The sequence below is a fragment of the Coloeus monedula genome (assembly GCF_965178545.1).
Source record: "Coloeus monedula genome assembly, chromosome: 4".
In the NCBI taxonomy this organism is placed as follows: Eukaryota; Metazoa; Chordata; class Aves; order Passeriformes; family Corvidae; genus Coloeus; species Coloeus monedula.
The window spans coordinates 58,155,441-58,169,392 of record NC_138784.1 but is presented as its reverse complement, the minus strand read 5'-3'; positions in this window follow the sequence as shown (position 1 = coordinate 58,169,392).

The window sequence follows — 13,952 nt, the reverse complement described above, 5'->3', positions numbered from 1 at the left end:
CCCACTCTTGAAAACCAATAAGGATGCAGACTGCATGGCCTCTTTCGGCAGCTGTCCTCACAGGCAAAATGTTCATCTGTGTATTCAGGCTGAACCCACCTTGTTCCAACTTACACCTGCTGTTTCTTGGCATCTTGCCGTGCACTGCTGTGGATCCTTGATCTAGTGGCCCTGCTTTTTCTAATGCATCCCAGAAGGCTGCTGGCCCTCTCTCCTGCCAGGGCACTGCTGGCTCACATTCATCTCACTGCCCACTGGACCCCCAGGGCTTTTTTACACGGAGTTGCTCTCCAGCTCTCAGTCCCCAGACTGTCACCACAAGGGGATCTTCCTTCCAAAGGGCAGCAGTTTGGGTTTCTCCTTTTTGAGTTTTATAAGGCACTGTCAGTCCATTCCTCCATTTTGGCTAGATCCCATTTTTCTATGAATTCTTATACTTACACTCCATTTTCATTTAAATCAAGAGTTCTGCTGCCTTTAATAGAATAAATTCACTAGAATCATGTACAAATTTTAGAAGTTGTAGGCTTGTGGATTGCAGATTTGTACACAATGTTACTACAAATTAAACTACAAAATTGGATCATGGATTTCCAGGCTGTTAAGCAAATAACAGAGGAACAGAGTTTCATCTTTTCTTTGAAAAATAATACTTCAAGAAGAAAAATAGTCTTTCTTATATAGCTTGCATATCTCTCGTGTGATATGATAGTCAAAGTACAAGGCACAAATGCACATTTAACTGTACTTGACAGAGTGATGAAAATCTTACTGTAACTATGACTTTTAAAGGCTCATAATCCATCTCTAAAAACCAAATACATTTATGTCATTACTCATGTGTACAAACAGAGATTTAAAGCACAACTGTTGCTCCCTCACTGTTCTTCAGTCTTCCCCTCTGCCAGTCAGCTATATCACCAGTTGCTCCTTCTGTCTACAGCTGTATGTTTTTTGCAGATCAAAAGCATATCAGTGAGGTGGCAAGAAACACCTGGGACCTTTTCAGAATTCTTGCTGATGCATCTGGAGCTCCCAGGATTGTCAGAGCACTGAGACTAATGGAACCACATTTATGACCAATTTGCAACCTGGCACCACATGAGCCAGATGAGTTGATGAAAGCTGGTGACTCATTAGGGGCGGTATAGCAGTGTTTTGTACAGGACCCTTGACTTGACACTATGGTCAATTAAATTCTACCTATTTCTTCCCAAAACCTTGTGGAAATGTAGTGGGTCAGCAAAAATACGGTTTTGTGAAGGTCACAGTCTAGCGTACTTCACCTTTCATTTCATTTTTTATGGTTTCATAGTTGGAAAAAGTGAGAGATGAGAAAGGAGGGAATTAGGTGCTGTAATATTTGTAGACCAGACAGTTACCATTCTTGTTACCTGAAGAAAAGTCAGGTTAGTCTTCTGCTACTTGTTTCATTTTAAGGTTATGAATAATCTCACTCTGTAAGTGATGCAAGTAAATTTTAATGGGAAAGCATTCAGTATCAGCCTGGAGGGTTCACAGTGCTGCAGAGAGAGAGGTGTGCATATGGCTGAAATGTTTCCATCTAAGGCAAGGGTCAACAGCATACAGTGCCACAAGTAGGGGAGAGGTCATCCTTTCAGATGCAGTATTTTCTAGCTGCCACTGAGCTCCTTCAAGTGTACTAAGCCTCTAGTTGGGGAAAAAAAATTAGTCTGGCACACAGCATTTGAAAAGATGCTGACCCCTGTTCTACATCTCACACTTCACGGGAAACGTCCATGGTTGTTGAATTTAGCTATATCAGAGCATGTGTTTCAAATCCTGTGAACTTATGTGTCCGTTAACAGCAATTTAAAAACCTGCCAGCTTTCATAGAATTCTATAAACAAGAATATGTAGTACTTCTGAAGAGTTATCTGCTATTACTCTGAAAATAGTCTGATGTTTACCAGAGAAGGCATCACCAGTGGAGGTACACGCTCACTATTGGCTTGCATTCTGTATTGTAATAATATTTGGACTTCCCTCAATGTGAAGTAAGAGCACAGTGTTTACATGAGCTAGACACACAGTACTGGAAAGAAGCAGCTATATGAGTTAATGTTGTTTGAATAGCAGTTGAATAAACTTCCATGGGAAATATGTTTATTTCTGAACTTAAAAATGGTTCCAGGAAATACTCATGCTGTGACAAAAAGTTTCACTCTTCTTTGGAACAGACAAGGATTTTATCACAGGATTGTGGACTTCTGAGTTTGCCCGTAAAAGAATGAATAGGCAACACTTTTTGAGTCCTTGTATTTACACATATAACGAAGAAGAAAAAAAGCATCATAATTCTGCAAACTAAGAGTGACAACTGTATTTAAGGTTCCAGGAAAGCCTTAAAACCCTTAAAATTCCTAGTAGCAGGTTGAAGGAAGAGATGATGGGTGTTTGTTAAAATAAGAAGTTGTAGGAAACTGTCACTGGTGAGTTTTGTCATTGCTAATATCACTTCTTTTAATCCTGCTCTTCTCTATGAATAAGCAGCAAGCAGAAGATTTTTAGCAAAGCATCCAAACCAAGTGAGCTTCGGCAATTCTCTTTTTTTAAAACCCAATAGGACTACAGGGAAAAACAGATGTGATGACATGTAGAGCAAAACATAGAAGCTTCTGAAAACCAGAATAGTCCAGATTATATGGTGAAGGTGATGCCAATGAAATGGAATGAGCAGGCCCTTGCCACAAAAGTCATTCCAGTAGCACACTGACATTTTACTTTAGTTCTTCCACAGGAAGAGCTGTGGAACATGTCTCCAAAGTTTTTGACTTACACCTGTCAGCAAGGACAGATGACCGATGAATTGAGATGTGTGTAATGGCAACACACCGAGGTTGTCAGTTGTATCCTGCAAGATTCCAACAAAGATTGCTCTGAGTTAGTCCAGGGCCACCTTTGAAGTACCTTTTTTAAAGCATAGGACATTCAGATAACATGTCCATAAACAAATCCATGGTGGAGTGTAGGCGGGGATGAGATTCCTGAGTTCTGGATCTAGCCTTCCTGTAAATTATTTGTGTGATTTTTGGATTGTTTGCTTCATTGAGTTTTATCCTTTTGGCAGGCCTGTACTTGATAAACTGGCCTGGCCAGTGTTACCGCAGTGTGAGGTAGGAAAGAACATCTCTTAATACAATGAGTGGAATGACTCTAGTGCCTCTCATTGAAGGCCAGAATCAGGAATGAAAAGTATTGTCCTTAATGAGGAAATTTAGTGAGCTAAGTGGCCACACACAGGCATTGTTATTCAAGGCATCCATATGGTTACCTGACTTGCTCTGGAGAACCTGACAGGCCTGTGGTATCCTGGGCTTTGGATTAATTCAGTGGTATCTGGTGCAAACCAAACATCTTTAGTGAACACAGGGATCGTGGTGATTTTGTGCTTTCTAGTGCTGCTGTGAAATTTATATCACTGCAGAAGCGGGAGAACCACTCGCAAACCCCAATGTGAAGTATCCAAAATGATGAAATAACTCCAGGCTTTGGACTGTGGAGCACAATACATATCAGTTCAAACAAATCCGAGAATTAATGTAAACTTTTTAAGGATAGGCAGCTGCAATTTTGGTGAGAACTGAAGGAAAATAACGGGCAGGGAGAAAAAGTTGCTTTTGACAAACAAGGTTTGGTTGTATGGTCATAATAGGAATTTACACAGTGTCTTGTTCAGAGAATCAGTGTTGCTCTATGCCCACAGCAAGAACAAAATAGATGGACAGAGAAAATTATAAAATGCAACATGATGAATGCATATTGTCTCAATCTCTTCTTTCTTTCCAAATGGAAATTTCTGAATTTTTCCCTTTATTTTGCCTAAAAGGTAACAATTCTAAGAAAAACAAAGCTGTTTAGGGGATGGCATTAACAGCAGGACAAAATGTTCTTTCTTCTTCACAGAGCCAACTTATGAGGACCTGTTTAGAAATGCTAAACTTCATAAAAGTTTAACCTCTCATTCTTACGTAACTAGTGATGTATCTTGTGGTGACAAGTGATGAGTGATTTTCTAGAATACTTGTTTCTACTAGCAGGAGTCACAACGTATTTTCCCACATAAAAGCTCTTAGATACAGTGACTAGTGTTTCAAGTAGAAACTGATTTTCAGAATTTATATTGTAGTGGAAATCAATGAAGCCAGACAAATGAAATTATTATTCTTTTCCAGCTGCAAACACAGCTTAAGTTAGTATACTTAGATGGTCGAGAAGGCCATCAGCTTCAAAGTTAAGGACAAACATTTACCTAATTAGTAAAGTTGTGCACGAAGGCAGGGAGAAGTTGAAGAATGCTTTCCAACACCAGATGGATTTTGGAGATGGCAGGTGACACTGATTAAGTGATGCTGAGGATCATTTTTTCTGGCTAACTTCTTGGCTTTCTCTGCCCCTCCCTTCCCCACCTGCTGCATTCCTCCCCACTCCCTTCTTGCTTTTATCTGCAGCCAGTCTCCTTCCTCAGACCACAGCTGTCCAAAGCCCTTTGCTTGCTGCTTACTTTTTTTCCCACACTTGATGTTGTTTTACTTCACTTCTGTTGGTGTCTAAAGAGAGATATTGGATGCTTTCCCTTGCCAGTAAATCTGTGGTGATCCACCGTGATTCAACACCACTGAAGGGATGGAACTAGTCAGCCAACCCTGCCACTTGGGGATATCACTGTAAGTCAGGTGTTACCATTGCTGTGAGTCAGTGGGAGACTTGCCCACAGTTTTTAACTGGACCATATCTGAGACCTTACAGCACTGAAAATGAATGGGTAAAACCAGAAACCTTTCTGCCGATGTTTTAAAGAGGTCTTTTGCAAGGAGAATACCCTAGTCACTGGGACTCGCCTGTATTGGAGTGAATAAGCTTTCAGAAAGGAACAAAAGTTCAAAAGAGAAGAAAGAGAAATGGATTTTGTCTGAATACTTGAATTAGAGAATTAGACAATAGCATAAGAGCTAAAACTTTATTTATTCTGTCTCTCTCACAAAGAGAAATCTCAAATTCCAAAGATACACAAGAGTAGAGGCTAAACAGAGGGATAAATTGAATAGCAGATGGGTTTGTTTGCCCGTATGTAAGAAAAAGCAAAATACCTTTATAAGCCAGTCCCTCACGTGGGAAGTTCTTGCAAATAAGGACTGAATGTGAGCGGAGCAGTAATTTGGGTGACGCTGGCAGCTGCATCTCTGGGCGTGCTGGTGCCAAATTCCTCTTAAAAATTCTCCTCCCAAAACACTCGGCTGGGGTGGCTGAAAATCTCTTGGCATGGTGCCAGTCCACGGTAGGTGCTTCACATAGATACTACAGGTTGTTTATTATGATTGCAGATTTCTCTGCAAGAGTTAAGCAGTACTGAGTGGGGCTGGCAATGTGTTTATGTACCTTTACCAAAGCCTGGTTGTCTGCTGAGTAAAACTGCAAATAGAAATATTTATGAAACAGTTGCCCAAGTAAAACACATATAATATTTTTGAACACAAAAGCTATTACCCCTCAGTAAAAAAAAATGCTGCTACCTTGATGATGATTCTTGTTTTGGATGTGTCAGGAGACTTAATGCAAAGTCAGACTATTATATCCCCAGTGAAGCCGAGAAAACGGTATCACTCAGCAAACAAAGCCAGTCCCTCCTGGTTTAGAAATTAATAGTCTTTTGTCCTGCAGGGAGTCTTAATTTGGCTTGAATTAGCAGAAATGTCATTGTAATCGGTATGCAATGATGGAAATCAATTCTGGCTGTGAAGTACTACACCACTTTGAATGCAGGTTATCACAGAATAAGGGTACAAATGAGGCGTGGATGCAAAAGTGCTAAGACTTCAGAATCAGCATACAGTTTTCAAGGCAGATGTGCATTGCAGTTTCACCAAGGAAAAGATCAGAAAAATGTGTCCTTTTTTAATTGGAAGAAGTTCTTCTGACACTCTGAACACCCCTCAGGCAACTGAGAGACATTTTACAACACCTGTTTTATCACGTTGATAAAAATTTATGCTTGCAGAAGTTTCATGGTACACAGCAATGATAATTAATCCCAAATCCCATCAGTTGTATAGTAGTTTTCAGTGTTATTCTATGTTATTAATAAATAACATGCCATTTCTCCAGGGTGAAGCTTCTCATGCAAGGAGTATATTTTCAACGTAAGATTTTATTTTTATGCTGGTTGAACATGTCTACCAATTCAGTAAACTGTATTATTAGTTTTCCATTATTTTTAATGAAATAATTTTCTATTCAATTATCAATGGAAATAATTATCTGTGAGAGTCTGCTTTCTGGACCGATTTTCTAGTTTCTCCAAAACCAACAAAAAATGTAATTGCAATAGGATACTTTATGATAAGATATTAAATGCCTTAAGTACCTGTCAGGATCACACCTGTATGTTTCAATAAAATTTTTTGGTATTTTTGATAACACCTGCTTAATATCTTCCAAGTCTTCTAAAAAAAGCATGGATTTTCTTTGTCCAGCTTTGTGTATACATAATTTGGGGTGTCCAGCAGTGATGGCTTTTAGGGCTACTTAGGAATTATGTTTCCCTATCACATCTCTCCAAAAAGACTTTACAAGTGTTGTTGTCATATCTAGTTTACAGTATCTTGGGTGCACTGTGTGATAAGCTGCCCATGTGGAGCTAGCCATACTGCCAGGGCTGTTTAAAAGGGTCAAGATATTCTCAGGGACTCCTCAGTGGAGATGTGTTGACTCTGGATCAGCACTCATGTCTGGCATTGACCCATCTGCACACTGGTCTCCCTTCAGAGCAGCAGCACAGGGACCTCAAGTCAACTTCGTCTGTGCACAGCAGCTGAGTTTGGGAAATCTTCACCTGGGTGTTTATGGATCTCATTCAAAACCAAAACCTTTGGTTTCAGAAGCTCTAGGCAGTTCTGTTGTCTGGGTTGCACTTAGTTCAGGATAAGTTGGTGTTGATTTACCCATCAGGGCAGCCAGGGATTCCCTTTGCACAGAAACCACCAAAATGGATTAATGCAGCATAGCAGCAGGAGAAATTTGTTCCTTAATTAGAAACATAACTCTTTGGGGTAGGTCTCACCCTGCTAAGTTGGAAGTAACCTATTTGCTGTTATAAACTCCGGTAGGAGCCACTTTGACCTCTGGTTGGGCTAAAGGTGATGGGAGAAGTACAACACTGTTCTCCATATGCTCCCCACTGTGGAAATTCTGCCCACTCCTTACTCATGGCAAGCCAAACGTTTCCTCATGAGGCCCCTGATGAGTCAGCGAAACCCCATAAATGGCCCCTACCCACACAAGCATCTTAGTCAGAAATAGACCTCTGTATTACAGAGCTGTTTCATAGGGTAGCTTTAGGAATGGTTTAAGCAATAAAAACTACCTGTGAAGTGTTAGAGACTCATTGCTTATACCAGATCAGATCAGGAAATTACATTCTTCTTAGGATATGCTTCTCTCCTGAACTTACAACTTGGCAAAGCTATGGTATGGTATGTCTGCTCATTGAGACAAGAAGTTGCTGAAATTACAGGAGAAAAGGAGAATCTTAGTTCTCTTAGAATTCAGAGTAATTAAACTACACTGGAAAAATGCTGTATTCTTGTTATCCAGTACTTGCTGAGCGTTCATTAAAAAAAAAAAAGACAGAAAGAAAAGCATCCAAAACACAATTAGATTTTTGCAGAATACAGCAATTCATCAAATGTAACCCACAAAAGTAACTGAAACCACCTGTTTCCACTTTCTCCCTAAGAAAAGGGAGATCCACGTTGTATGAAACACAGAGCAGTGAGTGCAGCAACTCCTGCAGATGACTCTCAGCAAACGAGTCACACAGAACATTTTTAGCAAGAAATGGCAAATCCCCCTCTTTTTCACTTTGAATCCAAGCATTTGTGTTCATTATATTTTGTATAACTTCCGCCTGCTAGATGATAAGCCTCACCTACTGCAACTTGGCATCAAATTATCTGCACTGTAGAATTTTGTTAGGTTTTAGGATTCCTTCCAGGCTTTATATTAATTGGGTTGTGTTTAGTTTGGAATCTAATGATGGAAATGGCCATGGGTTGTCACTAAAGAGCTCAAAATACATTTTATTCTCACTCCAGCTGAGGAGTTAATGACCATGACAAAACCTTCACTTTCTTGTGGTCTACTGCTTAGGTATAAACTTAATACTGTTAAATGGTGCTTTACCTTGTGAGTGCCCCATCAGTGCATGTTGATCTCATTTGTGTGCTGACCGGGTAATTAGTGCCTCTGGTCAGCAGATGATGCATTCGTTCTGTGTTCTCCTCTCTTGCTGACTGATACTGAGGTGTTTTGAAACTTTACTCTCCTCACATTCTTTAAAACCCTATAAAGAAGATTTTCAGGTATTTAATAGGTAGCTGTCATTATTAGTGCTGTCCTTAGCAAGATGATTCAAACACCAGTTTTCATAAATTCCAGGTTCTGATGTTTCACATCACAGTCTTTGCCTTATATACATTAGGTGTCTCTACTAGGGTGCTCCTAAAACTGCAGCTGATTCTTACCCTAATATTTGAAACTACTATGTCTACAAATATCAAGACCTCATAACTTAGACTATACTTTGCTATTTTAATTAGTTAATGGAATAGAATAAGTAAAAGAAAAACATAAAACCCCTTTTCATTGCAATTGGGCAGATCATTAACTGGCAAAACTTCAGCAAAATTGCATCAGTTTACAGGATGAGGCCTTCAGATGCTGGAGAAATTACCTCTGAGAAGACTGTATGCTACATACATTATGTATATAAGGGTTTGCTGTACAGTAGCTTCTAATTGATCATTAAAAAAATCTTAATTAGCAATTCAGAAGTCATTAAAAATTTCACACATTTGCACTTCTTGATCTTTCCTTTTGACGTTCTTTGATTGACATTTATGTTGTCAACTTACTCTGAAGCATGCATAGTTACATAAGCATTAATGTTACAAAATCTGCTTTTCATCTCTGCTTAAAAGCCACAGGTATCCCTCCTGCTTCATAACCATGGCACTGGAGCCTGCTGTACTAGAGGGTGGAATGAGTTTGTGATTTGATTCCCCAGAGCTGGTTTCCCTTCAGTCCTCCCGTAACATTCAGGTGACTCCACAGTGAACATGGCCAGCACAGCTATGCAGGGTGTGTTTGTTTGGTGTCTCTTTTCGGTTCTGGTCAGGTTTCCCTGGGGGGCAAAACAGTTCAGCAACAACAGCAAAATGACATATACTTGAACTAGGAGCACATGGCATCTGTAAAACTTCCATCCTTAATGCTTTGGCAGTGGATCATTTGGGAATTAGGGATGAAAGCAACAGATGTTATACATTCAAGCACCTGGATAAAGAAATGAAACTACATCTATTAAGCAAAATGGTGAAACCTGCATTTGTCTGTGATGTTCCATTCTACTCAGATAAGGTACTGTTTGTTTTTAAATGGAAATATGGCTTGGCATAACATGACAAAACCATAAAGGCCCTTGTGGCCATGTTACATCTGGGTCAGATGTATTTGATGTTCCTACTTTGATCTCCTGTCTAATCAGTGTGTTTTCAGCTTAGATCTGGAATCCACGTCTCTTGTAAACATGAACAATTCCCAGACCTTTTGATCTGCAAAATGACTCATTCTTCCACAACTCTACTCCAGGACAGCAGAGAGAAGTGACTGCTCCCTCTTCCTAGAGGTTTCTTTGGCAGGCTCCCCTGAGACATACAACGCTCTCCCCTAATAAAACTAAAGAGGCTAAACAAGGTCTCCACTGGATCTCTAGGAGCTTGTTCTTTGACATTCTTCCCTTGGCTTTCCTTGGGACTTAAGAAGTTGGATAAAGTTTGCTATGATGGCTGGATTAATTTACTGCATTACCTGGGACTTGTTGGATAAGGAAACTGGGACTGTAAAGTTAGAAAGTGAATAATGGATAATGTAGAGGCTGATGAATTCTGAAGGAAGCAAAGAAACTGTGGACAAGGACCATGAAAGTGCAAGATGAGGTTTGACAGAGGGAGAACAGAGACAGCAGAGCTAACAAGGACTTGGTAGCAGGGCTAGGCAAGGACGAGGGGACTGAGGAGTTTCGAGAAGAAATTAGAAATCTGTACTCCTGGATCAAGACCTGTGGGTGGAGAGGAATGATGGGAGGTGAGTGAGAGTGGAGCCAGGCTTCCTGAATGGGCCAGAGCAGGGGTAACAAAACTCCTTACTGCCCAGCCTCCTACAAGGGAGAGCAGTACTGGCTCTGGGGTAAAATAGGAACAAACTTCAGAGGCAGGGATGTGGAAAAGACAAGACTGACGCCAGCCCAGAGGGACAGGGAGCCCTAGCAAAAATGGGTGAGAAGTGGTGACCACTAAAAACATTCTTCACCATAGGACTACTCTCCTGACCTTCACCATGCATCCCCACTTACCACTTTTTGTGGTACAAACTGGTCTTGTTTCTTTCAGAGCTCATGAAAATCTCTCATTCTCCTCTATGAATTTAAGGGATTAGGTTTTATATTAAACCCCCCCACATTAGTCTAATTAAAAGTGTGAAGGTTAATTTCAAGTACAAGAGAGATTTTTTTCTTTGGGAACTTACAGCCATTTTGGAAAAATTTTTTCCCACCTGTCTCTATCCCATTCAAGCTGCAAGTACTAAATAAGATATGAATCTTGCTAAAAATAGGATGAGATTTTATAAGGAAAGACAATGCCAATGCACTTACAGGAGTCTGAATTACAATAATCCTTTTTACTTTGCCCGTGATTTCTATTTCTGTCTGCTGCTTCTATGGTGCTTCTTTTGTATGATATATTCGTAATATGGGTAGGAGCTGTGAGCTATTTTTGGTGTGTAATACTACACATGCAAGCAATGGATCACGTTTATGAACAGAGGAGGGTTCTGCAGAAGATGTCTCATTAAGTGCTATTAAAAGTATATAACTCCCAAATAATGTGAAATGCAGCAGCCTTCCAAGACAGCAAGCCACAAAACCTGTTTGTGTTGTAAGCAAACAGAAACAGAAGGCAATGCTGCATTTTTCTAAGTGATGGGTGCAGTCCACCTTCTAAACTGCTTATTTTGACACAAGGTCACAAATCTAATACACAGCCACAAATCTAATTTTTTTACTTTGGTTTCCCAGTTAAATTTCTTTCTGTTTCTTTCCTTCAACTAGAGGAAAAGCCAATGTTTACGCGTTATTTCTTTTATGTGCTTTTACCTGAAAAGCACTTACTGAGCTGTGCCAGAAAGCTGTGACGTGTCATCCTTGAGTGTTTCAGCAGCTGCATATCTGGGACCTGTGGCATCCAGGGGGGTGCTAGAAATCTAGGCTGATGAGTTTCCCTGTCATGGCTTTCACATCATGCACAAATCCATGCTTAAAATATGCTGGGTGGGCCACATCAAGGCACTCCTGCTGCCATTTCCCTTACTGAAGGTCCCACTTGCTCATCAGGTCGTTTTTAGCTTTTGACTGGAAAACTGCTGGGGCTTACTGAAGGGCCCGGGGAGTTCCCTGGGTGTTTTCCATTGGAGAAATCTACATCCTGTTATTGGGGAGCTTTTCTACTTCGCTTTGCAAAGTGAAAGAAGTCTGGGAATGCAATGTTTATATGTTCTGAACTTTCTGGCTCATGTCTGTCTATGAACAGCAAGTGCCTAAATAAAAAGGAAAAGCTATCTAGTAGGGCACTGATTTAAAAACCAGCACAGAGTGAACAGCACTAAGTGTGTATGTAGATGTAAGTATACGCACGTGTATAAATGTATTAAACACTGCGCGATGGATGCTAAAATAACCATCCTTCAGGCCAAAAACATTTCCATTCCTAACTGAAGATTTCTTGCACATGCCTATCTTCACCTATTTCTGCACAGCACACACAGGAGTGTATCTGTCCATATCACTGTGTTACACACCCCTGTGGGGACCCGACCTTTGGTGTTTTCAAGCTGCTGGTGAGGTCTCCAGGGAGTCCTGCAGCCGCTAGAGGGAAGTGCGGCTCTGTGCCAGAGCATCGGGATTTGGGGCTCACGAGCGCGGACTTTTTGTTGCTAATACGTGTTTGTTTAATGTTTCGTTGCCAGGCCTGGTCTGTGTCTGTGGTAAATCCGCAGAGGCAGGAGCAGGCTGTGCTTGGAGCTTTCCCTTTCACCCAGCTGGACAGCGGAGAGCAGGGACGGGGTTTCTGGTGAGGAGCTGCTGCCCTCGCCCCAGCTCCTGGCCTCACAGTGGGAGGGCAAGGGGGTCCCAAAACCTCCTCCAGTCCTCTGGATATTTGATTCTAGATACCTACAAGTGCTCCAGTGGTGTTCACAGGGAAACCGCTAAGAACATGAAAACTGGTCAGGCAAAAGTTTAACCCATGCATATCCCCAACTCTCATTTCCATAATGCCGAGACGAGTATATGCCCACTTGGCTGCATAAAGAGCCCATTCAATGATACTTCTTTAAATGGTAAAGAAATTGCTATTTCGGTTTTTATGGAAAGGAGAAAGCTTAAAATATGCATGCATTATCTAGATATATTTGGAATATAGCATTCCCTCATGCAGTTATGATATTTAGTCAGAAACAGTGGATAAAGTAAGCTTGGATTCTGGATAGACTTGAGACACCTGGTTCATGTCCACTGTTGTTTTCATGTCCTGTAAGTTTATTAGAGAGACATGACAGCTTAAAAGAGTAAACCCATGTGGATGAAATCCTTTGCTTCCCTTGGGGCCAAGAGAAGGGCTCTGAGCTCAGAGATACAGTAGTAACAATACTAGTACCTTTTTTGTTTCTTTTCAGGGTAAATGCTACCATCTTGCCCTTTTGTGGGATTTTTTATTGTGACTGAGTTGAGTGCCATGTTGCTGACACATGGTCCAAAAATGCCAGAAATCTTGTCACCTTCCCAATTTCTCACAGCTTGCTCTACTGCACTTTCTTGGTATATTGTCTTCAATAGCTTCCCAAAGCTCTAAAAATGCCTTGAAAACCATTGGGAATAGTCCAGTTTAAAAATCTGTGGAGTCAGTTAGGAATGTTTCACTGATTTAAGTTAATTTGAGTAAACCTTCCATCCTGCTTTAAAACTTGTAATCTTTTTCTTTTGCTTTTCAAGCATTTGTGAGATGGAGAAGCATGCTGATGGCTTTAATGTATTTAACTGCCTCAGCAGAGTTTACTCTCAAAATCTCAGCTGAGCAGCAAAGCCAAGGGCCAGGGTCCAAGAGCATTCTCACTGCTCTCAGATCATACTGGAGATTTGTTTTTTTGTAAAAATCAACCTGAAGACTTCTTCATCTGATCTCTGGCTGAGTTTGACCTATGTGATGGATGAGGTGTCTCACCATGAAGCTTTCAAAGGGTCTGGCATAACTATGGGAGCTTACAGCTTACGGTGGTACTGGGTTGGAGGTTCCCAGTCAGGAGCTGGCTGATATGTAGGAGCCTCTCAGCTGGGGTAAGGGACCAATAAGCAGGGACTCCCTTTCTCTCTGAATGCATCTCTAATCTGAGTTATATTCAGAGAACCAAAGGTACTGGAGACATTTGCAAGATTATTTTAGGAGTTTCTCAGAAGCCAGATGATAGAAGAAAATCGTCTGGAAATCCCTTTTCTTAACAAAAAAGAAAAAAAAAAAAGCAGGGATTGCAGGTCAAAAATGCAGCATCATAATACCCAGCAGTGTGTTCAGGAAGGGGAAAGTGAGGACAGCCTAGGAACAGCTCCTATAAAAGCAATAGGAGAGGGAATCCCCTGAGCTCCGATTTATATAAGGAAATCCCAGAACACAGGAAGCCACAGTGAGAAATAGGGCTTTTGGGGCTTTCTGTGGTCACCTAGGGTGACTTGGCATTTTAAGTACTGATGGTTATTGAGGTGAATCACCCCAGGTGGAAGGGGAACGAAAGCTCCACAGTCCTGCAGACCACATCCTGGCCTC